General features: G+C 40.6%; 2 long non-coding RNA genes across 2 annotated transcripts in view; both read right to left on the minus strand.

The window, feature by feature from the left end:
• The window catches only part of LOC139580220 (uncharacterized), a 106,163-nt gene that overhangs the window by 47,553 nt on the left and 30,865 nt on the right, over positions 1-27,745 (minus strand). The window lies entirely within an intron of this gene.
• Positions 23,149-25,889, minus strand: LOC139580219 (uncharacterized). Its single transcript, XR_011676001.1, has 2 exons — positions 25,411-25,889; positions 23,149-24,008 (listed from the first exon to the last, which is right to left on the minus strand). It is a non-coding gene; the product is annotated as an uncharacterized lncRNA (long non-coding RNA).

Below are 27,745 nucleotides of genomic sequence, written 5' to 3' on the forward strand. Positions count from 1 at the left end.
TATACAATACACTTATGTTTTGTTCGAAAATGTGCATATTTTAGCTATAAATCAGTTTTACATTACTGCTACCATCATAGCTACAGTCAGAAATCGCACTGGAGTAGCCAGAGAAAAAACAGACACCAACGTCAACTACTAATTACACATCATAAAACATTTCAGAGAAATATATGGTGGATAGCTAATGAAAGAGAAAGATCTTGTGAATGGAGCCAATATTTCCAATTTTTGTAGTGTTTTACAGCGAAAACACAATATATCGTCATATTAGCTTACTACAATAGCTAACATCACAACAGCATTGACTCAAGGCAAACGGTAGCATAGCACAGTTCGACAGATATATGAAAAAGCATCCCAAATTGGGTCCTTATCTTTGTTGATCTTCCATCAGAATGTTCTCCAAGGGGTCCTTTGTTCAGAAATGTCTTTATTTCGATCCAGAACGAACAATTTCCCTCTTGAATTAGCAAGCACACTGGCAGTGCGACGCTAACCTCTCCATCTTGAAAAAATTATTGCGTCGCATCACGTCTAAAGTCCAGAAAACATTTCAATAATATAATTAAACTATATTGAAATAACATACTTTAGGATGATATTGTGACATGTATCAAATAAAATCTAAGTCAGAGATCATATTCACCTTTACAGAGTGTTTTCCAGGAGCCGAGTCCAGGTGCTACTTCCCGCCCAGAAAGAAAAATAAACTGCGCAATACTCACTCAAAGAGGCTGTGTTCAAATACAGGACGAGATAATCAACTGATTTCTTCTCTCACTTCCGCATGACACCCAGAGGAAGGCGTATGACGTGTTTCTACAGTCCTAAGTGACATGCCCTTTTATAGACAAGGGCTCGAAGAGCGACATCGATTTTGGAAATCTCACTTCCGGATAGGAAATGGACTGTAAAAATAGTTCTGTTCCACTTAGAGAAATAATTAAAACGGTTTTAGAAACTAGAGACTGTTTTCTATCCAATAGTAATAATAATATGCATATTGTAAGAGCAAAAATTGATTAAGAGGCCGTTTGAAAATTTGCACATATTTTCCAGTTTTCAATACGCCCCCTGCAGCCATAACAGGATAACAGTGAAAACATCAAAACTATGAAATAACACATGGAATCATGTAATAACCAAAAAAGTGTTGAACAAATAAAAATATATATTATATTTTAGATTCCTCAAAGTAGCCACCCTTGCCTCGATGACAGCTTCAAAAATGAAATAAAATGTTATTTGTCACATACACATGTTTAGCAGATGTTATTGTGGGTGTAGTGAAATGCTTTGTACACTCTTGGCATTCTCTCAACCAGCTTCACCTGGAATGCTTTTTCAACACTCTTGAAGGAGTTCCCATATATGCTGAGCACTTGTTGGCTGCTTGAATTCTAAATAATTCACTGACAGTGTCACCAGCAAAGCTCCCCTACATCATCGCTCATCTACAAAAATTTGGAATCAATAGACAAAAGGACAGATTTCCACCGTTCTAATGTCCATTGCTCGTGTTTCTTGGCCCAAGCAAATCTCTTCTTCTTATTGGTATCCTTTAGTAGCGGTTTCCTTTAGTAGTGGAACAACCAATACTCTTCCTAGAGCTGGCCGCCCTTCCAAACTGAGCAAACGGGGTAGAAGATTCTTGGTCAGGCAGGTGACCAAGAACCCGATGGTCACTCTGACAGCGCTCTAGAGTTCCTATGTGGAGATGGGAGAACCTTCCAGAAGGACAACCATCTTTGCAGCACTCCACCAATTAGGCCTTTATGGTAGAGTGGCCAGACGGAAGCCACTTCTCATTAAAAGGCACATGACAGCCCACTTGTATTTTGCCAAAAGGAACCTAATGGACTCAGACCATGAGAAACAAGATTATCTGGTCTGAGGTTTGAACCCTTTTTCCTGTATGCCAGGCATGACATCTGGAGGATGCCTGGCACCATCCCTACAGTGAAGCATGTTGTGGGGATGTTTATCTTCACTGTACATATTTTTTTTACATTTTCATGATTGGACATAAAATACTGTAAAAACAGCAGGAAATCAGCACCAAGCAATTTTGATTTTTGAAATCTGTTCCCAAGCATAGAAAACAAGTGATCGTACACAAATGTAAGCAAGGTTTGAAATGATTAGGTTTTAGTCATATATTATATCTGTTTTGGCTTCTTGTGGTCAATTTGCAGTCTACAAAGTATTTGTAATTATGTTCTGACCCCCCGAACATCTGCTCAAGAAAAATCGGCCCGTGGCTGAATCTAGTTGATGATCACTGTTCTGTAGTATATCATTCCATGATTAAATTCCATGATTAAAGATTATCTGTAAATAAATAAAATCACTCCTCTTCTGTGTTTGTGTTTTTCCCCTTTTTTCAATTATAATTTAACTTCTACTTGGTACTCATCCCGGATCTGGGAGCATCCTCATCAGTAAAAAGCTGACTAGCATAGCCTAGCATAGCGCCACAAGTAAATACTAGCATATAAATATCATGAAATCACAAGTCCAAGACACCAAATGAAAGATACACATCTTGTGAATCCAGCCATCATTTCCGATTTTTAAAATGTTTTACAGCGAAAACACAATATGTATTTCAATTAGATAACCACAATAGCAAAAGACTCAACCGCATATTTTCACAATTTTTTTACCGCATAGGTAGCTATCACAAAACCGACCAAATAGAGATATAATTAGTCACTAACCAAGAAACAACTTCATCAGATGACAGTCTAATAACATGTTATACAATAAATCTATGTTTTGTTCGAAAATGTGCATATTTGAGGTATAAAATCATAGTTTTACATTGCAGCTACAATCACCAATAGCACCGAAGCAGCAAGAATAATTACAGAGAGCAACGTGAAATATCTAAATACTCATCATAAAACATTTATGAAAAATACATGGTGTACAGCAAATGAAAGATAAACATCTTGTGATTCCAGACAATATTTCAGATTTTTTAAGTGTTTTACAGCGAAAACACAATATAGCATTATATTAGCTTACCACAATAGCCAAACACACAACCGCATTCATTCACCGCAAAGGTAGCGATCGCAAAAAAACAGCAAAAGATATAAAATTATTCACTAACCTTGACCAACTTCATCAGATGACAGTCCTATAACATCAGGTTATACAATACACTTATGATTTGTTCGAAAATGTGCATATTTTGAGCTGAAAACCGTGGTTATACATTGTGAAAATGTAGCAACTTTTTCCCAGAATCTCCGGATATATTTCTGACACTCACCTAATCTGACCAAATAACTCATCATAAACTTTACTAAAAAATACATGTTGGACAGCAAATGAAAGATACACTAGTTCTTAATGCAATCGGCGTGTTAGATTTTTTAAAAATAACTTTACCATAACAAACAGCTTACGTTATAGCGAGACAGCGCCCGCAATAAGGGCGGAAAATAGAACTAAACATTTTCCACAGAAATACGAAATAACATCATAAATGGTTCCTACTTTTGCTGAGCTTCCATCAGAATCTTGTACAATGAGTCCTTGGTCCAGAATAATCGTTGTTTGGTTTTAGAATGTCCTCTTCTCCTGTCGAATTAGCAACCATAGCTAGCCATGTGGCGCAAACGTGCCCAACTTCACCTCACGCAAAGAAAAGAAAATTCCAAAACTCGCAATTAACGTTCAATAAACTGATACAACTCGGTTGAAAAAAACTAGTTTATGATGTTTTTATCACATCTATCAAATAAAATCAGAGCCGGAGATATCTACCGTGTATACCGAAAGCTTTTCAGAAGGCAATCTGGGGTTCCTTCTCGCGCCTTCGAAGACAATGAAATTTCCAGACACGTCATTCCAAAAGCTCTTGTTCGACCTCAGATCAAGCTAGACACCCCATTCCACCTCCCACTGCCTGTTGACATCTAGTGGAAGGCGTATGAAGTGCATGTATATCCATAGATTAAGCAAATTAATAGGAAGGCCCTGGAACAGAGACTCGATTTCAGATTTTTCACTTCCTATCAGGAAGTTTGCTGCAAAATGAGTTCTGTTTTACTCACAGATATAATTCAAACGGTTTTAGAAACTTGAGAGTGTTTTCTATCCAATAGTAATAATAATATGGATATTGTACGAGCTAGAATAGAGTACGAGGCAGTTTAATTTGGGCACGATTTTTTACAAAGTGAAAACAGCGCCCCCCTATGGAGAAAAGGAAGCAATAAGTGACACTCATTTCCAATCACCAAAAGGCCACTGCATATCTTTGAGAGTACAAAAGTGTTTGAAATGCAAAATGCAGTTAACATTATGAAAGAAGTTTGAGTTACCCAGTGCTTTCAGTGTGGGTTTGTGCCCAATTTCTTTAATTCCAAATGATCCTAGACCACAGTCGCTCTGTTTGTCAGACCAACCATCTCACTAAAATACTAGGTGGATTTAGAGACTATCACTTTAATTGAAATGACAGCAATCCTGCCGAGTATGGAATATCATGATATGTTTTTATAGCGATAGTCAATCTTGAATGAGATTGAATTACAATTGCTTTCACCAATATGTTGCATCATAAATTACAGCTACAGTGAGGGAAAAAAGTATTTGATCCCCTGCTGATTTTGTACGTTTGCCTATTGACAAAGAAATTATCAGTCTATAATTTTAATGGTAGGTTTATTTGAACAGTGAGAGACAGAATAACAACAAAAATATCCAGAAAAACGCATGTCAAAAATGTTATAAATTGATTTGCATTTTAATGAGGGAAATAAGTATTTGACCCCCTCTCAATCAGAAAGAATTCTGGCTCCCAGGTGTCTTTCATACAGGTAACGAGCTGAGATTAGGAGCACACTCTTAAAGGGAGTGCTACTAATCTCAGTTTCTTACCTGTATAAAAGACACCTGTCCACAGAAGCAATCAATCAATCAGATTCCAAACTCTCCACCATGGCCAAGACCAAAGAGCTCTCCAAGGATGTCAGGGACAAGATTGTAGATCTACACAAGGCTGGAATGGGCTACAAGACCATTGCCAAGCAGCTTGGTGAGAAGGTGACAACAGTTGGTGCGATTATTCGCAAATGGAAGAAACACAAAATAATTGTCAAACTCCCTTGGCCTAGGGCTCCATGCAAGATCTCACCTCATGGAGTTGCAATGATCATGCGAATGGTGAGGAATCAGCCCAGAACTACACAGGAGGATCTTGTCAATGATCTCAAGGCAGCTGGGACCATAGTCACCAAGAAAACAATTGGTAACACACTACGCCGTGAAGGACTGAAATCCTGCAGCGCCCGCAAGGTCCCCTGCTCAAGAAAGCACATATACATGCCCGTCTGAAGTTTGCCAATGAACATCTGAATGATTCAGAGGACAACTGGGTGAACGTGTTGTGGTCAGACGAGACCAAAATGGAGTTCTTTGGCATCAACTCAACTTGCCGTGTTTGGAGGAGGAGGAATGCTGCCTATGACCCCAAGAAACCATCCCCACCGTCAAACATGGAGGTGGAAACATTATGCTTTGGGGGTGTTTTTCTGCTAAGGGGACAGGACAACTTCACCGCATCAAAGGGACGATGGACGGGGCCATGTGCCGTCAAATCTTGGGTGAAAACCTCCTTCCCTCAGCCAGGGTATTGAAAATGGGTCGTGGATGGGTATTCCAGCATGACAATGACCCAAAACACACGGCCAAGGCAACAAAGGAGTGGCTCAAGAAAAAGCACATTAAGGTCCTGGAGTGGCCTAGCCAGTCTCCAGACCTTAATCCCATAGAAAATCTGTGGAGGGAGCTGAAGGTTCGAGTTGCCAAACGTCAGCCTCGAAACCTTAATGACTTGAAGAAGATCTGCAAAGAGGAGTGGGACAAAATCCCTCCTGAGATGTGTGCAAACCTGGTGGCCAACTACAAGAAACGTCTGACCTCTGTGATAGCCAACAAGGGTTTTGCCACCAAGTACTAAGTCATGTTTTGCAGAGGGGTCAAATACTTATTTCCCTCATTAAAATGCAAATCAATTTATAAAATTTTTGACATGCGTTTTTCTGGATTTTTTTGTTGATATTCTGTCTCTCACTGTTCAAATAAACCTACCATTAAAATTACAGACTGATCATTTCAATGTCAGTGGGCAAACGAACAAAATCAGCAGGGGATCAAATACTTTTTTCCCTCACTGTATATGTCGATTATCACTGCACATTGTCAACCCTGTCTAACCAACCTCTCTGCTGCCTCACCCTCAAAACCTGGTGCTGGAGAGCCACTGGGTGCAAAGTTATTATTACAGCCCAGCGCTAATACCTGATTCAACTAATCAATGGTTTATTAGTTGAGTAGGAACAAAAGGTGCACACCCACTGCGTCTCCAGGACCAAGCTTGGAGAACACTGGTTGAACGTACTGTGATACCAATCCATTCTGGTATATTCAGTTATTCCCTAATTTTCTCCACTCCAGTAACGCTAGGCTAACAAATCATGCTGAAATGAAACTTTGGAAAATGAGACACACTTCAAAATTACAAAAATAAAGAAGTCTATGAAAAGATGGATCTCTAACAAAGCAAACCTCTGGGTTTTCTGGGTAGAAAACAACCACTTTGCTTTTGTTCCCTTCAACAGCAGCTTTGGAACTGTTGAGTTCAATGCATTTGACAAGTGGGATAAAGCCAATGATCGATCACCATGGAAATGTACAAAGGCAGTCAGGAAACCATCCATTCCAATGTATCATCTCTCAGATTTATATATATTTCTCCCTCTGCCATAAAAACGGCATAACAATAACAAATGGATGCAATCTAAGGATGTTTCCCGTGATTCATATCCCACACAAGAAGAAATTGGTGACTCTGAAGAGATCCCCCCCCACCCCTCTCCGATAAACGAAAATAAATGTACACAAAGATTACAAACAATTTAAGACACAACGTTTTCTCCTTCTCAGTGGATTTCATTTGTAGAACACCTTAAGAAAATGTCTTTGTCTTCCACTCTGGTGTCGCTATAACTCCCACCAGAACGTGATGCTTGGCATTTATGCTTTCCGTGCCAGTGGGAATCTTCAAACGCTAAAGACTGAGGTGATATTGTTTCTGGTCCACATTGTTCAAAATGACCATACTATATGTTGAGTTACTTTACTTTTTATCAGAGATGCATTTTGACTGGACATTGACGTTATATTGTAAAGAACCTGGGTGAGCGCTACACACAGTAAATTATTATTCTTCAAATATTTATATCACATGACTCAATACGAGACATAAGTGTCTGATTTTCCATTTTCAGGTGACATCCTTTTTCCCCCATTTTCTTTTCATTTGGGGGGAGTTCCCACTCCTCTTGTATTTTTTTTTACAAGCTTTTAATTATAGGACAGTGAGTAGAGGGGGTAGGAAAAACAGGAGAAGACATTGTGTCAAATTAGCAGTGGGATGTACAGTCGTGGCCAAAAGTTTTGAGAATGACAAAAATATTAATTTCCACAAAGTTTGTTTATATTTGAGATTCTTCAAAGTAGCCACCCTTTCCTTGATGACAGCTTTGCACACACTTGGCATAGCGGGGTTTACAGGCTGTGGCTCGGGTGCTTGATGTCCTTGATGATCTATTTGGCCTTCCTGTGACATTGAGTGCTGTAGGTGTCCTGGAGTGCAGGCAGTGTGTCCCCGGTGATGCGTTGGGCAGACCATACAACCCTCTGGAGACCCCTGCGGTTGTGGGCAGTGCAGTTGCCATACCAGGCGGTGATACAGCCCGATAGGATGCTCTCAATTGTGCATCTGTAAAAAGTTTCGGAGTGTCTTAGGGTTCAAGCCAAATTTCTGCAGCCTTCTATCTGTGTGGGTGGACCAATTTAGATTTTCAGTGATGTGTACGCAAAACAACTTGAAGAGTTCTTTATTCCTGCCTGTGCGATGAACTGAGAACCCAGCTGGCTGTAAAGACAGGGACAGTATATTCCGAGAGAGCCATTATTCCGTGAAAAAAGTATGTTACAGTTCCTGATGTCTCTCTGGAAGGAGATCCTCGCACTGAGCTCATCTACTTTATTGTCCAGAACTGAACATTAGCGAGTAATATTCTCAGAAGCGGTGGATGGTGTGCCCACATCCTGAGTCGGACTATAAGTCCACTGTAAAGTGATGGTAACATGTTTCATGAGCTGAAATAAAAGATCCCATTATTTTTCCATACACATAAAGGCTTATTTCTCTCAAATTTTGTGCATAGATTTGTTTATATCCCTCTTAGTGAGCATTTCTCCTTTGCCAAGGTAATCCATCCACCTGACAGGAGTGGCATATCAAGATGCTGATTAAACAGCATGATCATTACACAAGTGCACCTTGTCCCGAGGACAATAAAAGGTCACTCTAAAATGTGCAGTTTTGTCACACAGCACAATAATCAGATGTATCAAGTATTGAGGGAGTGCGCAATTGGCATGATGATTGCAGGGATGTCCACCAGAGCTGTTGCCAGAGAATTTAATGTTAATTTGGCTGCAACGTCATTTTAGAGAATTTAGCAGTACGTCCAACTGGCCTAACAACTGCAGACCATGTGTAATGACTCCAGCCCAGGACCTCCACGTTAGCCCAGGACCTCCATATCCGGCTTGTTCACCTGCCTATGACACAATCTACCCGGACAGCTGATGAATCTGTGGATTTGCACAACTAAAGAATTTCTGCACAAACTGTCAGACACCGTCTCAGGGAAGCTCATCTGAGTGCTCGTTGTCCCCACCAGGGTCTTGACCTGACTGCAGTTTGGCATTGTAACCAACTTCAGTGGGCAAATGCTCACCTTCGATGGCCATTGACACGTTGAAGAAGTGTGTTCTTCAAGGTTGAATCCTGGTTTCAACTGTACCCCGGCAGATTGCAGAGAGCATGTATGGCGTCGTGTTGGCGAGTGGTTTGCTGATGTCAACATTGTGAACCCATGGTGGTGTTGGGGTTTTGGTATGTGCAGGCATAAACATTTTATTAATGGCAATTTGAGTGCACACAGATACCGTGATGAGATCCTGAGGCCCATTATCGTGCAATTCATCCGCCTCCATCAAATGTCCATATTTGTGACATTGTGGTTACAATAAAGAATGTAAACAAGTTGTAAACAAGATGCTGTGTTTTTATTTACAGTAGTGATAGACAGCTGGTGGCATTTTAAAAACAGGCATCAATGTTGTTGAGAAAAGTATAACTTTTTTAGTTCTCGATGGCTGATGTTATATCTTTCAAAAACGGTGCGGTAGAAAGGCCTATAAACACATACTGAAAAGCTCACGTTACAAACAGAAGCATGCTACATGGCAGACCAATTCAAACTCATCTTCCGGCATGTACAGCCCTACCATTATCTCAGCCAATCGTGGCTAGTGGGAATGTTCTGGTCTTTTTCTGTGGCTAAACCAACTAGGCTCATCCAGGCTGTATCACAAGCGGCCGTGATTGGGAGTCCCATAGGGTGGCGCACAATTGGCCCAGCGTCGTCAGGGTATGGCCGGTGTAGGCAGTCATTGTTAATAAGAATTTGTACTTAACTCACTTGCAATAGTTAAAAAAAGGTTAAATAAAAATGTAAACATTTTACTGGTATTTATGGATGGATTACAAGTTTGTTATTATAAAACGGCGCTGACAGAGATTGTCGCCTCGCTTCAGGTCCTTAGGAAACTATGCAGTAATTTGTTTATTTTCTGTATTATTTCTTACATTGTTAGCCCAGAAAATCTCAAGTGTTATTACATACAGCTGGGAAAAACTACTAGATATAAAAGCGATGTAAACTTACCAACTTTACGACCAAGAATACGACTTTCGCGAAACTGATCCTTTGTTCGGGCCTCCACCCCAGACATACGATCTTATCCCAGAGGCCGACCCAAAACAACGCGGTCGCAGCAGGAGAGGCAGACGGAGTGGCCTACTGGTCAGATCAGAAGGTGAGCACACCATCCATCGCTTCCGAGCATATTACTCGCCAATGTCCAATCTCTAGACAACAAGGTGGATGAAATTAGGGCACGAGTTGCCTTCCAGAGAGACATCAGAAATTGTAGCATTCTCTGTTTCACAGAAACATGGCTCACTCGGGATATGTTGTCAGAGTCGGTACAGCCACCCGGTTTCTTCATGCATCGCGCCGACGGAAACAAACATCTTTCTGGTAAGAAGAAGGGCGGGGGTGTATGCCTTATGATTAACGACTCGTGGTGTAATCATAACAACATACAGGAACTCAAGTCCTTTTGTTCACCTGACCTAGAATTCCTTACAATCAAATGCTGACCACATTATCTACCAAGAGAATTTTCTTCGATTATAGTCACAGCAGTGTATATCACCCCCAAGCAGATACCTCAACGGCTCTGAAAGAACTTCACTGGACTCTATGTAAACTGGAAACCATATATCCTGAGGATGCATTTATTTTAGTTGGGTATTTAAAAAAAGCTAATCTGAGAACAAGGCTTCCTAAATTCTATCAGCATATCTGGATCATTGCTACTCTAACTTCCATGATGCATACAAAACCCTCCCCGCTCTCCCTTCGGCAAATCTGACCATGACTACATTTTGTTGCTCCCAGCCTATAGACAGAAACTAAAACAGGAAACACCCGTACTCAGGCCTATCCAATGCTGGTCTGACCAATCCGATTCCAAACTTCAAGATTGCTTCGATCACGTGGACTGGGATATGTTCCGGGTAGCCTCAGACAACAACATTGACGTATACGCTGACTCGGTGAACAAGTTTATTAGCAAGTGCATTGGTGATGTTGTACACACTGTGACTATTAAAACCTTCCCTAACCAGAAACCATGGCAGCATTAGTGCAAAACTGAAAGTGTCAACCACCGCTTTTAATCATGGCAAGGTGACTGGAGTCATGCCCAAAGACAAACAGTGTAGCTATTCCCTCCTTAATCACATTGAGAACTTGTGGTCAATCCTCAAGAGGCAGGTGGACAAACAAAAACCCACTAATTCTGACAAACTCCAAGCATTAATTATGCAAGAATGGGCTGCTATCAGTCAGGATGTGGCCCAGAAGTTAATTGACAGCATGCCAGGGCGGAATGCAGAGGTCTTAAAAAAGAAGGGTCAACTCTGCAAAAATTTACTCTTTGCATCAACTTCATGTAATTGTCAATAAAAGCCTTTGACACTTATGAAATGCTTATAATTATACTTCAGTATTCCATAGTAACATCTGACAAAAATATCTAAAGACACTGAAGCGGCAAACTTTGTGGAAATTAATATTTGTGTCATTCTCAAAACTTTTGGCCACTAATGTACAGTCAATCACAGATTACAAAAATAAATCACCCCATAGCACTCACTTCTGTCATCATGAAGTGCTTTGAGAGACTAATCAAGGATCATATCACCTAACTGATATCCTAAACCCACTCCAATTTGCTTACCGACCCAATAGGTCCACAGACGACGCAATCGCCATCACACTGCCCTATCCCGTCTGGACAAAAGGAATACCTATGTAAGAATGCTGTTCATTGACTAGAGCTCAGCATTTAACACCATAGCACCCTCGACCCTGCCCTGTGCAACTGGGTCCTGGAATTTCTGACGGGCCACCCCCAGGTGGTGAGGGAAGGAAATTACATCTCCACCCCGCTGAGCCTCAACATTGGGGCCACACAAGGGTGTGTTCTCAGCCCTCTCCTGTACTCCTTGTTCACCCATGAATGCGTGGCCATGCACACCTCCAACTCAATCATCAAGTTTGCAGATGACACTACAGTGGTAGGCTTGATTAACAACAACGACGAGACGGCCTACATGGAGGAGGTGAGGGCCCTCAGAGTGTGGTGTCAGGAACGTAACCTCTCACTCAACGTCAACAAAACAAAGGAGATGATCGTGGACTTCAGGAAACAGCAGAGGGAGCATCCCCTCATCCACATTGACGGGACAGTAGTGGAGAATGTGGAAAGTTTTAAGTTCCTCGAAGTACACATCACGGACAAACTGAAATGGTCCACCCACACAGACAGTGTGGTGAAGAAGGCGCAACAGCGCCTCTTCAACCTCAGGAGGCTGAAGAAATTTGGCTTGTCACCAAAAAAACTCACAAACTTTTACAGATGCACTTTTACATATCCTACATTACTCATCTCACATGTATATACTGTATTCTACACCATCTACTGCATCTTGCCTACGCCGCATGGCCATCGCTCATCCATATATTTATAAGTACATATTCTTACTCATCCCTTTACATTTGTGTATAAGGTAGTCATTGTGAATTTGTTAAATTTCTTGTTCAAATATTACTGCACTGTCAGATCTAGAAGCACAAGCATTTTGCTACAATCGCGTTAACATCTGCTAACCATGTGTATGTGACCAATAAAATGTGATTTGATTTAAGGCACATGAAAGTTTGTATGCTCCAGAAGGTATTTCTGACAAAAAAAAACAAATTTTGATAAAAATGACTCTCCTGTGAAGTAGCGACGTGTGACATATGCCTAGTTTCCTGAATAGAGTCACATATAAGGTCCCACAGTTGACAGTGCATGTCAGAGCAAAAACCAAGCCATGATGTTTATGCTTTGTCTATATGGGGCAGTGGTTCCCAAACTTTTTATAGTCCGTACCCCTTCAAACATTCAACCTCCAGCTGTGTACCAGGGTCAGCGTACTCTCCAAAAAATGTTTTGCCATCATTGTAAGCCTGCCACACACACTATACAATACATTTATTAAACATAAGAACGAGTGAGAGTTTTTGTCACAACCCGGCTCGTGGGAAGTGACAAAGAGCTCTTATAGGGTCAGGGCACAAATAATACTATAATAATTGTCACGCCCTGACCTTAGAGAGACTTTTTATGTCTCTATTTGGTTTGGTCAGGGTGTGATTTGGGTGGGCATTCTATGTTCTTTATTTCTAGGTTTTGTATTTCTATGTTTTGGCCGGGTATGGTTCTCAATCAGGGACAGCTGTCTATCGTTGTCTCTGATTGGGAATCATACTTAGGCAGCCTTTTTTCCTTTGGTGTTTGTGGGTAGTTATCTTTGTTAGTGGCACTATAGCCCTGTTAAGCAGGGCTATAGTTTCTTGTTTTGTGTACGACATTTACAATAATAAAAGGAAAATGTACGCTCACCACGCTGCACCTTGGTCTCCTTCCGACGACGGCCGTGACAATAATAATCATTTAGCTCTTTATTTTGCCATCTTACATATAACACCTTATTTGTTGATCATAAATTGTGTATAACTCACCACAGGTTAATGAGAAGGGTGTGCTTGAAAGGATGCACATAACTCTGTAATGTTGGGTTGTATTGGAGAGATTCTCCATCTTAAATAATTTTCCACACAAAGTCTGTGCCTGTAATTAGTTTGTATACTAGTGAGGGCCGAGAATCCACTCTCACATAGGTACATGGTTGCAAAAGGCATCAGCGTGATTTGCCAAGGCAAGTAAATCTGAGCGCAGCCCTATCCAGAAATCTGGCAGTGGCTTCTGATTAAATTCAATTTTTACAGGACCGTTTGTTGCAATTCCGATGAGGCTCTCTTGTTCAGATATTGGTATTGGATATTGGACTGGAGGCAGGCCATGAAAGAGATAACGAATCCAGTTGTTTGTTTCATCCGTTTCGGGAAAGTACCTACGTAATTGCGCACCCAACTCACTCAGGTGCTTTGCTATATCACATTTTACATTGTCCGTAAGCTTGAGTTCATTTACACACAAAAAAATCATACATTGATGGAAAGACTTGTTGTCCTAGTTAATGCAGAAAGAGAAGAGCTCAAACTTCTTAGTCATAGTCTCAATTTTGTCCCGCACACTGAATATAGTTGCAGAGTCCCTGTAATCCTAGGTTCAGATAATTCAGGCGAGAAAAAACATCACCCAGACAGGCCAGTCATGTGAGAAACTCGTCATCATGCAAGCGGTCCGACAATTGAAAATGATGGTCAGTAAAGAAAACTTTAAGCTTGCCTCTCAATTAAAAAAACGTGTCAATACTTTGTCCCTTGATAACCAGCGCACTTCTTTCTGTATGATGTAAAAGCGTTACATGGTCGCTGCCCATAACATTGCATAGTGCAGAAAATACCCAAGAATGGGCCTTGCTTTAACGAAGTTAACAATTTTCACTGTAGTTTCCAAAACGTATTTCAAGCTTTCAGGCATTTCCTTGGCAGCAAGAGCCTCTCGGTGGATGCTGCAGTGTACCCAAGTGGCGCCGGGAGCAACTGCTTGCACGCGCGTTACCACTCCACTATGTCTCCCTGTCATGGCTTTTGCTCCATCAGTACAGATACCAACACATCTTAATCACCTGCCATTAATACAGGTAACGAGTGGAGGACAGAGGAGCCTCTTAAAGAAGAAGTTACAGGTCCTTGAGAGACAGAAATCTTGCTTGTTTGTAGGTGACCAAATACTTATTTTCCACCATAATTTGCAAATAAATTCATAAAACATCCTACAATGTGATTTTCTGGATTTTCTTTTCTAATTTTGTCTGTCATAGTTGAAGTGTACCTATGATGAAAATTACAGGCATCTCTCATCTTTTTAAGTGGGAGAACTTGCACAATTGGTGGCTGACTAAATACTTTTTTGCCCCACTGTACATTTTTACTAAATATGTGAATAATATTTTTATTTGGAGTACCCCTGACGGCATTGCGTGTACCCTTTGGGAATACCTGATATGGAGTATTGTGTGTAGATTGATGAGGGAAAAAAACTATTTAATCAATTTTAGAATAAGGCTGTAACTTAACAAAATGTGGAAAGAGTCAAGGGGTCAGAATACTTTCCTAATGCACTGTAATTTTGACTGCACTGGGCCTATAAACGCATTAATGTTCTCAACTCAAAAACTGTTTATTCATGAGTTCACTCCTGTTTGTATAAGTTGCTGGGAAGTCTCACCAAAGTCTAAAGTAAACAAACAACAAGAGCAAAAAAACAACTTTGCTTATGGGTGTTTGATTTTCTATTATTTTGGGGGGGCAAATGTTTTTGGTTCAAAAAGTATACATTTCAGTTGATGTCTAGAAGCTGAAAGTGAAGATAGAATTTGTGGACTAGACAAACACGAAGACATAGTGGACACCTTCATGATGGCTTTGAAACATAGAACTGTCACTTGAACTATGATGTGTTGTTGTAAGGCTTGTGACCTATTTTCAGTGAAGAATCCGCCAATTCTGAAGTCATGCTTATATCATTGATGTTTGACAATTCTGCTTTGGCTCGTACAGAAAATGACATGTGACATGGCTTAGCGTTGCTGCCGTATTTTACTGTGCATGCATGCATTGCATGATTCACCCCACTGTTCGCCTTCTCGCTCTATTTTTCAAAGTGCCTCGAGGGGTAAAGAAGAGAAATTGAGAGCTGTGATGGCTGTCTATCTATCTCAGTCTCCAGCTGCGTCTGAAATAGAAAATTGTGGAAAGTTAAAGAAAAAAACAAGCACTTAAGTGTGATATGGGTTCACAATGCTCTTGTCGGACACAGGCCTCCAGAATTGAACATTTATTATTTGAATTCACATTTGCTCATGTGGAATTCATGCACAGCACTGTATGTATTTAAACTGTATGTAATGTTGATGTGTGTATGACATATACGGTGTGGAGACTGTAGTGCATGTATTGTACATTATACAGCATGGACACAATCATATTCCTTCCAAGGATATAGCTATTACTTCTGGCAATGACAAGCCGGGCTAGTCTTTTGACATGTTGTTATTTGGGAGGGATCCTTGGGTAAGCAGGAACAAATCCTTGGTATTATTGACGTCGGGTGCGGCTTGCGTTGACACTTTTTGCATGGTGTCTCAGTGTCATCTTTTCTGCATGTCATCTTTCTGTCATCTCGGCAATCTGTGTCTTCTGCATCGCTGGTAACCCAATTAACTCCCTTCTGATCAATCCTCCACTTCTGTCTCTAAGACGTCCTTCAGAAGGACAATATTTTCCATATATTAAAATGTATATTAAAGGGCATTAAGTTGCTGTTACTTCAAGTGGTACTTGATTTTCCACAACTTTTTTTAAGGAAACGTCCATTGTCATTACTGTGTAGTTAGATTACTGTGTAGTTACTTTGTAGTTAGATTTGAAAACCTATTATTTAGATTTGAGCCTTAAGTTTTTAGGTTAACATATACCGTATTTACTTTAACCCAAAAAATATTTTGCATAAAAACATAAAGGAAATATATACTGTATATATTATATTTTACATTTAATTAACTGCAACCGCCAACCACAGGAATATTCTCTCAACGAGTGTAGACATTCTGCTGCTGCTCTGCTAATCATCAGATGGGGGGAGGAGAGGAGGTAGGGGGACCACATGAGTAACTAGGGAACCCTGCCTTGATTGGGTAACTGGTTAATATATATATATTTTTTAACTGCATAATATATAATGTGACTGGTCAATTGTGAGTCAGGGGCCCAAGACTGTAGGTGATCCAAGAGGCAAAAAAACAATGATTTAAAACAATTTATTTTTTATTATTATACTTTTGTATCCAACCAAAGGAGCCCGTTCTCAATGTTCAAAATACACCAGAGAGCATAATTTAACCACAGAGGATAAATAACTGGATTATGTTTTATCACAAGCACATTTCTGACAAAATTAAAGAAACACCAACATAAAATTACTTGAAAGGATGTTGCAAAATAGCTTCAATGCGGCTTGACATAGATTCTACAAGTGGACTTAAACCATGCTAGGAAAATGCACCCCACACCATAACATACAGTTGAAGTCGGAAATTTACATACACTTAGGTTTGAGTCATTAAAACTAGTTTTACAACAACTCCACAAATTTCTTGTTAACAAACTATAGTTTTGGCAAGTCGGTTAGGACATATACTTTGTGCATGACACAAGTCATTTTTCCAACAATTGTTTACAGACAGATTATTTCACTTATAATTAACTGTATCACAATTCCAATGGGTCAGAAGTTTACATACACTAAGTTGACTGTGCCTTTAAACAGCTTGGAAAATTCCAGAAAATTATGTCATGGCTTTAGAAGCTTCTGATAGGCTAATTGACATAATTTGAGTCAATTGGAGGAGTACCTGTGGATATATTTCAATGCCTACCTTCAAACTCAGTGCCTCTTTGCCTGACATCATGGGAAAATTCTAAAGAAATCAGCCAAGATCTCAGCTTTTTCTTTTTTTTTTTTTTGACCTCCACAAGTCTGGTTCATCCTTGGGAGCAATTTCCAAATGCCTGAAGGTACCACGTTCATCTGTACAAACAATAGTACGCAAGTTTAAACACCATGGGACCACGCAGCCGTCATACCGATCAGGAAGGAGAAACGTTCTGTCTCCCAGGGATGAACGTACTTTGTTCTGGGATTGATTTGCACTTTTCACACCAACAGCAAAGGACCTTGTGAAGATGCTGGAGGAAACAGGTACAAAAGTATCTATATCCACAGTAAAACGAGTCCTATATCGACATAACCTGCAAGGCCGCTCAGCAAGGAAGAAGCCACTGCTCCAAAACCGCCATAAAAAGCCAGACTACGGTTTGCAACTGCACATGGGGAAAAATATCGTACTTTTTGGAGAAATGTCCTCTGGTCTGATGAAACGAAAATATAACCGTTTGGCCATAATGGCCATCGTTATGTTTGGAGGAAAAAGGGGGATGCTCGCAAGCCGAAGAACACCCTCCCAACCGTGAAGCACGGGGGTGGTAGAATCATGTTGTGGGGGTGTTTTGCTGCAGGAGGGACTCGTGCACTTCACAAAATAGATGGCATCATGAGGGAGGAAAATTAGGTGGATATATTGAAGCAACATCTCAAGACATCAGTCAGGAAGTTAAAAGCTTGGTTGCAAATGGGTCTTCCAAATGGACAATGACCCCAAGCATACTTCCAATGTTGTGGCAAAATGGCTTAAGGACAACAAAGTCAAGGTATTGGAGTGGCCATCACAAAGCCCTGACCTCAATCCTATAGAAAATCTGTGGGCAGAACTGAAAAAGCGTGTGCGAGCAAGGAGACCTACAATCCTGACTCAGTTACTCTGTCAGGAATGGGCCAAAATTCACCCAACTTATTGTGGGAAGCTTGTGGAAGGCTACCCGAAACATTTGACCCAAGTAAAACAATTTAAAAACTGATTTTAAATGTATTTGGCTAAGGTGTATGTAAACTTCCAACTTCAACTGTATACTTTGTTTATCCCTTTTTAACTCAAGTGTTTCCTTTATTTGGGGAGTTACCAGTATGCCTACATTTGGGAAGGCTGCAGTTTGGTCAGCATGTGCTCCAAATATAGGCTACAGCTTGTTGTGTTGTGGCCATAGACATATAATCCATAGAAGGGTCTTGTAACCTCTTACCCTGGCAACTTGACTGTTAAACTCATGGGTACACTAACAACGGATGCCAGTCCTAATTTGAATGGGCCTGCAATTTAAGGTTTATATTTAAATGGTTGGCTACGGCTGTCAGTTTGCCTTTTGCAGATTTCAAAATTCTATCGAGAAAAACAGAGTTGGAAAGCAAATTCCTACTGCTGAAAAGAAAAGACTAATCTGTCTGTAGGAGCAACATAATGATATTTTTTTTCTCAACTCCCAATTTGTAGCTAAAAGGAGCACTGTTTTTCAAAGTAACTCATCTTGAGGAAGGCTATTGTCACAACGAGCAAATCGGCCATCACCGTGAATAGCCTATGGCTTCAGCATCATCATTAGGTGAGTCAGTGGGTCACTGGAAATGTTATTAAGTTGCCTACTGTAGCCTATGATATATATATATACAATATATACAGTGCCTTCGGAAAGTTTTCAGAACCCTTGACTTTTTTCACATTTGTTAAGTTATAGCCTTGTTCTAAAATGTATTACATTGTTTCTTTCCCTCATCAATATACACACAATACCCCATATGTCACGCCCTGACCGCAAGCTTTTTATGTCTCTATTTTGGTTTGGTCAGGGTGTGATTTGGGTGGGCATTCTATGTTCCTTTTTCTATGATGTGTGTTTGGCCGAGTGTGGTTCTCAATGAGAGGCAGCTGTCTATCGTTGTCTCTGATTGAGAACCATACTTAGGTTGCCTTTTCCCACCTGTATTGGTGGGTAGTTGTCTGTGTAGTTGCATGTCAGCACTAGTTGTTTATAGCTTCACGTTCGTTTTGTTGTTTTGTTAGTTTAAGTGTTCTTCGTTTGAATAAAAGAAGAATGTATTCCAATCACGCTGCGCCTTGGTCTCCTCCCTTTGACGGACGTGACACCATAAAGACAATGCAAAAAAAAAATTGGGCAAAATGTTTTGCTAATTTAAAAATTGAAATATTACATTTGCATAAGTATTCAGACCCTTTACTCAGTACTTTATTGAAGCACCTTTGGCAGCGATTACAGCCTCGAGTTTTCTTGGGTATGATGCTACAAGCCTGGCACAACTGTATTTGGGGAGTTTCTCCCATTCTTCTCTGCAGATCCTCTCAAGCTCTGTCAGGTTGGATTGGGAGCATTGCTGCATAGCTATTTTCAGGTCTCTCCAGAGATGTTCGATCAGGTTTAAGTCCAGACTCTGGCTGGGCCACTCAAGGACATTCAGAGACTTGTTCCAAAACCACTCCTGCATTTTCTTGGCTGTGTGCTTAGGGTTGTTGCACTGTTAGAAGGTGAACCATCTCCCTAGTCTGAGGTCCAGAGAGCTCTGGAGCAGGTTTTCATTAAGTATCTCTCTGTTCTTTGCTCCGTTCATCTTTGCCTCGATTCTGACTAGTCTCCCAGTCACTGCCGCTGAAAAACATCCCCACAGCATGATTCTGCCACCACCATGCTTCACTGTAGGGATGGTGCCATGTTTCCTCCAGACGTGACGCTTGGAATTCAGACCAAACATTCAGACCAAAAATTCTTCCATATAAGAATGAGTGAGGCCACTTGGGACCTTGGGGACCTTCAATGCTGAATAATCATTTTTTGGTACCCTTCCCCAGATCTGTGCTTCAACACAATCCGGTCTACGGACAATTCCTTCGACCTCATGGCTTGGTTTTTGCTCCGACATGCACTCTCAACTGTGGGACCACATATAGACAGGTGTGTGCCTTTCCAAATCATGTCCAATCAATTTAATTTATCACAGGTGTACTCCAATTAAGTTGTAGAACACCTTAAGGATGATCAATAGAAACAGGATGCAACGGAGCTCAATTACGAGTATCATAGCAAAGGGTTTGAATACTTAAGTAAATAAGGTATTTCTGTTTTAAAAATGTAATACATTTGCAAACATTTCAAAAAATCTGTTCTCGCTTTGTCATTATGGGGTTTTGTGTGAGGATTTTTACTTATTTCATCCATTTTAGAATGAGGGAGTAATGTAACAAAATTCGGAAAAAGTCAAGGGTTCTGAATAACTTTCTGAATGCACTATATATTGCACAATCTGTGTGTAGCTTCATTGGCCTGGGCAATTGTTTGTTTGAATTCAAGACCAGATTGATCTCAGTTTGTCAGTGTCACAGTAGTTACTCATTTCGGTCATTTGAGTACAATTAAAAAAGATTCATCTAATGTCTTCAGTCATGTAAATGACGTACAAATGCTGAAATGCGTTTTAAAAAGTATATTTTCTCAATTTAAAAAAAGCAAAGCCCCGGGGCCTATGATTTCTTAATCCGGCCCTGACAACCGAGCATGTGGAGGTAAAGGGAACTGAAAGTGTCCAGTTTATTCAGAATTCCCAGCTAATTTGGACAACCATAGATTACATGTGATGGAGTCATTTTCTGCACTTAAATTTACACATTAACACTTATCTATGTGAGTCATTGGTTAAAGGTAAGTTTAAGTACCCACATCAGAGTGAGAAAAAAAAATCAAATGCATACATGGATTAAATGATGTATGCACTTGCTGTGTTTTGTGCAAAATGGCTGGGTTGTGTGAAAGTATCTGCTCACGATTTAGGGTATCACATATTTGGTTTGACCATAAGACATGTTTGGACACACCTACTGTACTCATTCAAGGGTTTTTCTTTATTTTTACTATTTTATACATTGTAGAATTATAGTGAAGACATCTAAACTATGAATTGACTCATATGGAATCATGTAGTAATCAAAAAAGTGTTAAACAAATCAAGATATATTTTATATTTGAGATTCTTCAAAAGGAGCCACCCTTTGCATTGACGACAGCTTGGCACACGTTTTGCATTCTCTCAACCAGATTAATGAGGTATTCACCTGGAATGCATTTAAATTAACAGGTGTGCCTTATTAAAAGTTAAGTTATGGAATTTTTTTCCTTCTTAATGCGTTTGAGCCAATCACTTGTGTTGTGTCAAGGTAGGGTGTTATACAGAAGATAGCCCTATTTGGTAAAAGACTTAGTCCATATTATGGCAAGAAAAGCTCAAATAAGCAAAGAGAAACGACAGTCCATGAATATGGACATTTCAAGAACTTTGAAGGTTTCTTCAAGTGCAGTCGCAAAAACCATCAATCGCTATCATGAAACTGGCTCTCATGATGATCGCCACAGGAAAGGAAGACCCAGAATTACCTCTGCTGCAGAGGATAAGTTCATTAGAGTTACCAGCCTCAGAAATTGAAAAAAAATAAAATTACAGACACATCTCAACATCAACTGTTCAGAGGAGATTGCGTGAATCAGGCCTTCATGATTGAATTGCTGCAAAGAAACCACTACTAAAGGACACCAATAAGAAGACTTACTTGGGCCAAGAAATACAAGCAATGGACATTAGACCGGTGGAAATCTGTCCTTTGGTCTGATGAGTCCAAATTTGAGATTTTTGCTTCCAACTGCCGTGTCTTTGTGAGACGCAGAGTGGGTGAACGGATTTCCCCCCGTGGAGCAGAGGAGGAGATGTGATGATGTGGGGGCGCTTTGCTGGTGACACTGTTGGTGATTTATTTCAAACTCAAGGCACACTTAACCAGCGTGTATACCACAGCATTTTTACGCCATCCCATCTGGTTTGCGGTTTGCGCTTAGTTGGACCATCATTTTGTTTTTCAACAGGACAATGACCGAACACACCTCCAGGCTGTGTAAGGGCTATTTGACCAATAAGGAGAGTGATGGAGTGTAGCATCAGATGACCTGGCCTCCACATTCACCCGACCTCAACCCAAATGAGATGGTTTGGGATGAGCTCATCTGCAGAGTGAAGGAAAAGCAGCCAACAAGTGCTCAGCATATGTGGGAACTCCCTCAGGACTGTTGGAAAATAATCCCAGGTGAAGCTGGTTGAGAGAATGCCAAAAGTGTGTAAAACTGTCAAAGGCTGGCAACTTTGAAGAATCTCAAATATATTTGGATTTGTTTAATACTTTTTTGTTTAAAACATGATTCCATATGTGTTATTTCATAGTTTTGATGTCTTCACTATTATTCTACAATGTAGAAAATAGTAAAGATAAAGAAAAACCCTTGATTGAGTAGATGTGGCCAAACTGTTGACTGGTACTGTACTTGTCGGTAGGCGTAAAGTGACTATGCATGGATAGATAATAAACAGTGAGTAGCAGCAGCGTAAAAAAATGGGAGGTCAATGCAATTAGTCCGGGTAGGTGTGTCCAAACTTTTGACTGGTACTGTAGTTAAACCTATGAGATTTTTATGAGGTTATTGATTTGCAATGTCTAGAAATGCAGTTTATAACTGTGTGGCAAATGAAAAGCAAAATCCATATTTTCCAATGATAACTGACAAGTCTGTTTTCTATGAGGTATTTATCGATATTCCTGTCAGTGTCCTGAGCCTGTCAAACTGCCATTTGAGAGGGATGCCTATTAGTAGAAACACACAGACAACCGAGGCAACACTCTCAATCAAAAGTGATACCTCTGTGACCTAAGGAGCACCTGTGGGATACAGTTGAATACAACATGATCATTTGACAGACATAGCCTATGGTAGCCATGCACCATGAGGAACTGATGGAATCTCAATGAGATTCGATCAGCTTTTGATGTCTGATTTTAGTACAAAGATGGACCTATAGATTGGATTTCTTATATTTAAAAAAAGTCTGACCACAAATTACTGAACATTGACGCCTGACAAACTTAGAATTATCTGGAACCTAGCTAAGAAGAAGCCCAAAGCATTTTTTTTTTTATGTGACGTGGGTGCAAACCACAAAATATTATTTGGAAATGGGATCATCATAAGTAGGTCGATTTTATGTCTCATTCAATGTGGATTTGGTTAGAAAACTGGTATGAATATCCCCTACTAAAGGACTCTCAACTATTTACATAACAACTACTGAAGACATCACAATGAGCCCATTCTGGGAAGTCTGAGAAGATGTCAGATAAACCATCCAATTTGTGGTTGAAATCTTGGTTAAACTAAGAAAAAAAATACATGGTAGTACATTTTACAAGGTACATTTTCAGTCTACAGAACACACGGGTGAGTTTTTTTGTCCAACACAAAGAGACCTCGTTTGAGGAAAATAAAGCTGTAACATATGAGGTGAAAAATGATACCTGTGTACTGATCATTCCAACTGTAGACAGTAATGGTTCTTGGCAACCCTTTCAGCGACACAGCCTAGGACAAAAACCTGACTGGTTAGGGTCAAGAAGATCATTCTGAGCGAGACAGCGAGATAGTTGGTCAGAGACGGCACGCTCAAGTGTTTTGCAAAGAAAATAAGTAAGGGATACTGGTCTGTAGTTTTTGACGTCAGATGAGTCGGGTGTTGGTTTCTTGAGGATGGGAGCGATTCGGGCCATTTTGAAGTCAGATGGGATGCAACCAGTGGTCAGGGAGGAGTTGATAGGGAAGTGAGGAATGGTAAATGGTATCCAGAGATGGTCAGGAGAATGGAGGATGGGATGGGGTCGCATGGGCAGGTTGTCGGGTGGCCAGACCTCACTAGTTGCAGGACTTCATCTGGAGAGAGAGGGGAGAAAGATGTCAAGGCGTAGAGTAATGCCGTGTGAGTGGGACCAGTGGACTCAATGGGCTGAGTGATTGAGGAAGGGGATATCGTCACCCTTCTTTCAAAATGGTTGAAAATGTTGTCTGCAGAGAGGGAGGAGGGAGAGAGGTGGGGGGGTGGAGGATTAAGGAGGAAGAAGAAATGTGGATAAGAGTTTCCTAGGGTTAGAGGCAGAAGCTTTAAATTTAGAGTGATAGAAAGTGGCTTTGGCAGAGATAGGGGAAGAGAAGGTAGAGAGGAAGGAGTGAAAGGATGATAGGTCCACCGGAAGTTTAGTTTTCCTGCATTTTCGCTCAGCTGCCCACAGCCCTGTTCTGTAAGCTCGTAATGAGTCACTCAGACACGGAGCAGGAGAAGAGGGCCGGGTCGGCCAGTAGGAAAGGGGACAGTGCGAGTCATAGGATGAGGAAAGGGAAGAGAGTAAGGTCGAAAAAGGCAGAATAAGGAGAGAGGAGGGAGTAGGATTTAGCAGAAGGGAGAGATGATAGGATATAAGAGGAGATAGTGGTGAGAGTGAACATTGCTACAGCGCATGACCATCTGGGCTGAGAGGCTAGGGTTGAAGGAAAGAGACAGAAAACAAAGTAGTGATCAGAGACCTGGAGGGGGGTTGCAGTGTGATTAGTAGGCAAACAGCTGCTATTAAAGATGAGGTCAAGTATATTACCTGCCTTGTAAGTGGGAGGGAAAGGGTCAGGTCAAAAGAGGCAAGGAGGGAAAATAAAGAGTTGGAAAGAAATTAATCGAAGACAGGTATTGGGAGGTTGAAGTCACCAAGAACGAAGAGCGGTGAGCCATCATCATGAAATTAGCTTATCAAGGTGTCAAGCTCATTAAGGAACGCTCTAAGGGCACCTGCTGGGCGATAGATGACAATGTTATGCTTAAGTAGACAAGTGACAGTGGAATTTATATCAGGAGATGGACAGGTGAGTGAGGGAGCAAAAAGAAAAGTCCACTTAGGAGAAATTAGTAGTCCTGTGCCTTCACCGTGACAACCAGATGCTCTCAGACTACGAGAGAAAGCATAGTCAGATGAAGAGAGAGAAGCTGGAGTAGCACAGTGTTCTCTGGGGTGAGCCATATCTCTGTCAGGGCCCAAAAGTCAAGGGACTGAAGGACAGCAGGCTGAGATGAACTCTGCGTTCTTGACCGCAGAGGTTGTATGTATAGGGTACACTAAATTAGAAGGTTTGCAACCAAGGGGTGGGGAGTGTCTGTAAAGCCTGAAGGGAGAAGAGCAAACAGGTATAGAAACACACATAGTTGCCAAATTTACAAAATAAGAAAATTAGATAATCCTAAAATAACTAGGTAAGATATTCATGTGAAAGAGTGGTGTGGAACCTTCACCTATTTCCTTCCTTGAATAGCTCTGCAGAAAAACTCTGCAAAACCGTCTGTGTTTCGGTGGCGGTCTTAGTTTTGCGACTAGAACGGCGCTGACACAAGTGCCGTTGAGAAAACAAGGGAGACTGAAGTACAAACACAAATTACTAATTGCCTTGCAAAAGTGAGGAGCACACCTCCCGGAAGTAATGGCTGATTGCCTAGGGGAGGAGAAACCACTCCCTCTCCAATACAGCCACTGATTACGAAAACAACAAGTGACAAATTGCCCTGCCCTTTAATCCTGGTTGATGTGTCAACAATAATCTGCAAGTTATGAGCAGTCAGCAGTTCAAACACCAAGTAGGCTACTGGGAAGACAGGCAGCACTTAAAGTAGATTGATTTAACTAGCAAAAAGACAGTATTAGACAACAACAGACCAAAACAAAAATTATACTTATAATGCCTGAAGATATTAGAGGTCCTCTAGCTATTTAATGAAGCACACTGAGATGGACCCTGAGAAGCTGGTTATATACTCAGAAAAGAGTTAAAAACAACCCCTCCTCCAATACAGACACTGATTGCAAAACAACAAGTCACAAATTGCCCTGCCCCTTAATCCTGGTTGATGTGTCAGCAATCATTTGCAAGTCATGAGCAGTCAGTAGTTCACATACTAAGTAGGCTACTTTGAAGAGAGGCAGCACTTGAACTAGATGGCCATAGCTAGCAAATCAAGGATACTTTTTTATTTTATTATTTTAAGTCATTGTCTTGACGGAATGCTATGTACCCACTCACCATGGAAGTGAATGTTACCACAGAATAGTTTAGGTCGCAAAGATAGGATCATTACACATCTTTGCAATAACACACTTTTGCAATAACATTCAATGTCTCTCAGCCATGCACCATGAGGAATTGTTGAAACTCAATGAGATTCGTTCAGCCTCAATGTCTGATTTTAGTAGCGGGATGTACCTATAGTTGGCTTTCTTTGATTTTTACAATTTCTGACTGAAAATAGATACCTGACGAAGTTCTAATTATCTGGGACCAAGCAATATTTTTTTTCTCCAAATGTTATGTGGAAATGGAACCAACGTAAGTAGGTCTATCTACTTCAATGTGAATGAGGCAATGGATTTGGAAGAAAACTAGTGTAAATATCTCCTACACAAGGAGCATCAACTATTTACATAACATCTGCTGAAGATGTCACTGAGGACAGCACAAGGAGCCCATTCTGGGAAGTCTGAAAAGATGTCAGATCAACAATTCAATTTGTGGTTGAAATCTAGCCTCAAATAAGAGGAAAATCGTTTTCCTGGTAGTACATTTAACAGTACATTTTACATCTTCAGTCTACAGAACACTCGGTTTCGTTTTTTTGACCAACACAAAAACACTGTGTTTGAAGAGAATAAATCATACCTGCTTACTGAGTATTCCAATTGTCCACAGCAATGCTTCTTGGCAAGCCTTTCAGGGACACAGCCTAGTGAAAAAACCCTGGCCTGATTTCCATATCGTGTAGCTACCTTTTTATCTCACTGGCATAAATCCCAAAAACCTTCCCAGTGTGTGCACTGCTGCATAAGACAGGTTTTATTTAATTTTATCTGGTTATCTCTGTAATGACTTTGCAAGAAATCCATACCCCATTCCCAAAGTTCACAAAAGTTATGGCCCAAGGAGTTGGGAGACTTTAAAGAGTGCTGTCAAGATCAAGCTCAAGCAACATCCGTTTCCCAAAAGTGTGGAATCTATTTCACAAGGTAACAATTAAATTGCAGCTGTCAGCACTGGAGATATTAAACTCTCTTCCTGTCTGCCTTTCCTCTGACAGTGACCTTGGCCGGTAAGACAACGGCTGGCTGGTGAAGCCTCATGCTGGTTGAAGGGTTTGCTTGTTTTGACTCGTGTAGGTTTGGCCATCTGGGATAGTGAAATTCATCATAGTGGAACAGCACACTCAGCCGCCGGCACCGACACTATCATCAGTTTACCTGCACCGTCACATTTCCCCAGGCTCTGCGAAAGACAGTGACCACCACATATACAGTATTTTGCTTCTGTGGAACAATATGTTTGCAGGGTGGAAATTTGATTTGGATTAACCAAGCTATTGTCAGAATGATAAAACACAGCAACGTAGTCTGCTAGCAATTCTGAGCATTCAGCCTTCAAGAACATCTTGATATATTTTACACCGTGAATGTCACTTTGTAAATAGAAAGGAACCACATTTCCAGTAAACTTAACAGACTCCAGATTCATGAGAATATATCGCTTGTCATTTTTGTCTCTTGAATAGTCAAGTCAATGGCCTTGTGAACATCGATTGAATGATC

Source organism: Salvelinus alpinus, chromosome 7, assembly GCF_045679555.1.
Source record: "Salvelinus alpinus chromosome 7, SLU_Salpinus.1, whole genome shotgun sequence".
In the NCBI taxonomy this organism is placed as follows: Eukaryota; Metazoa; Chordata; class Actinopteri; order Salmoniformes; family Salmonidae; genus Salvelinus; species Salvelinus alpinus.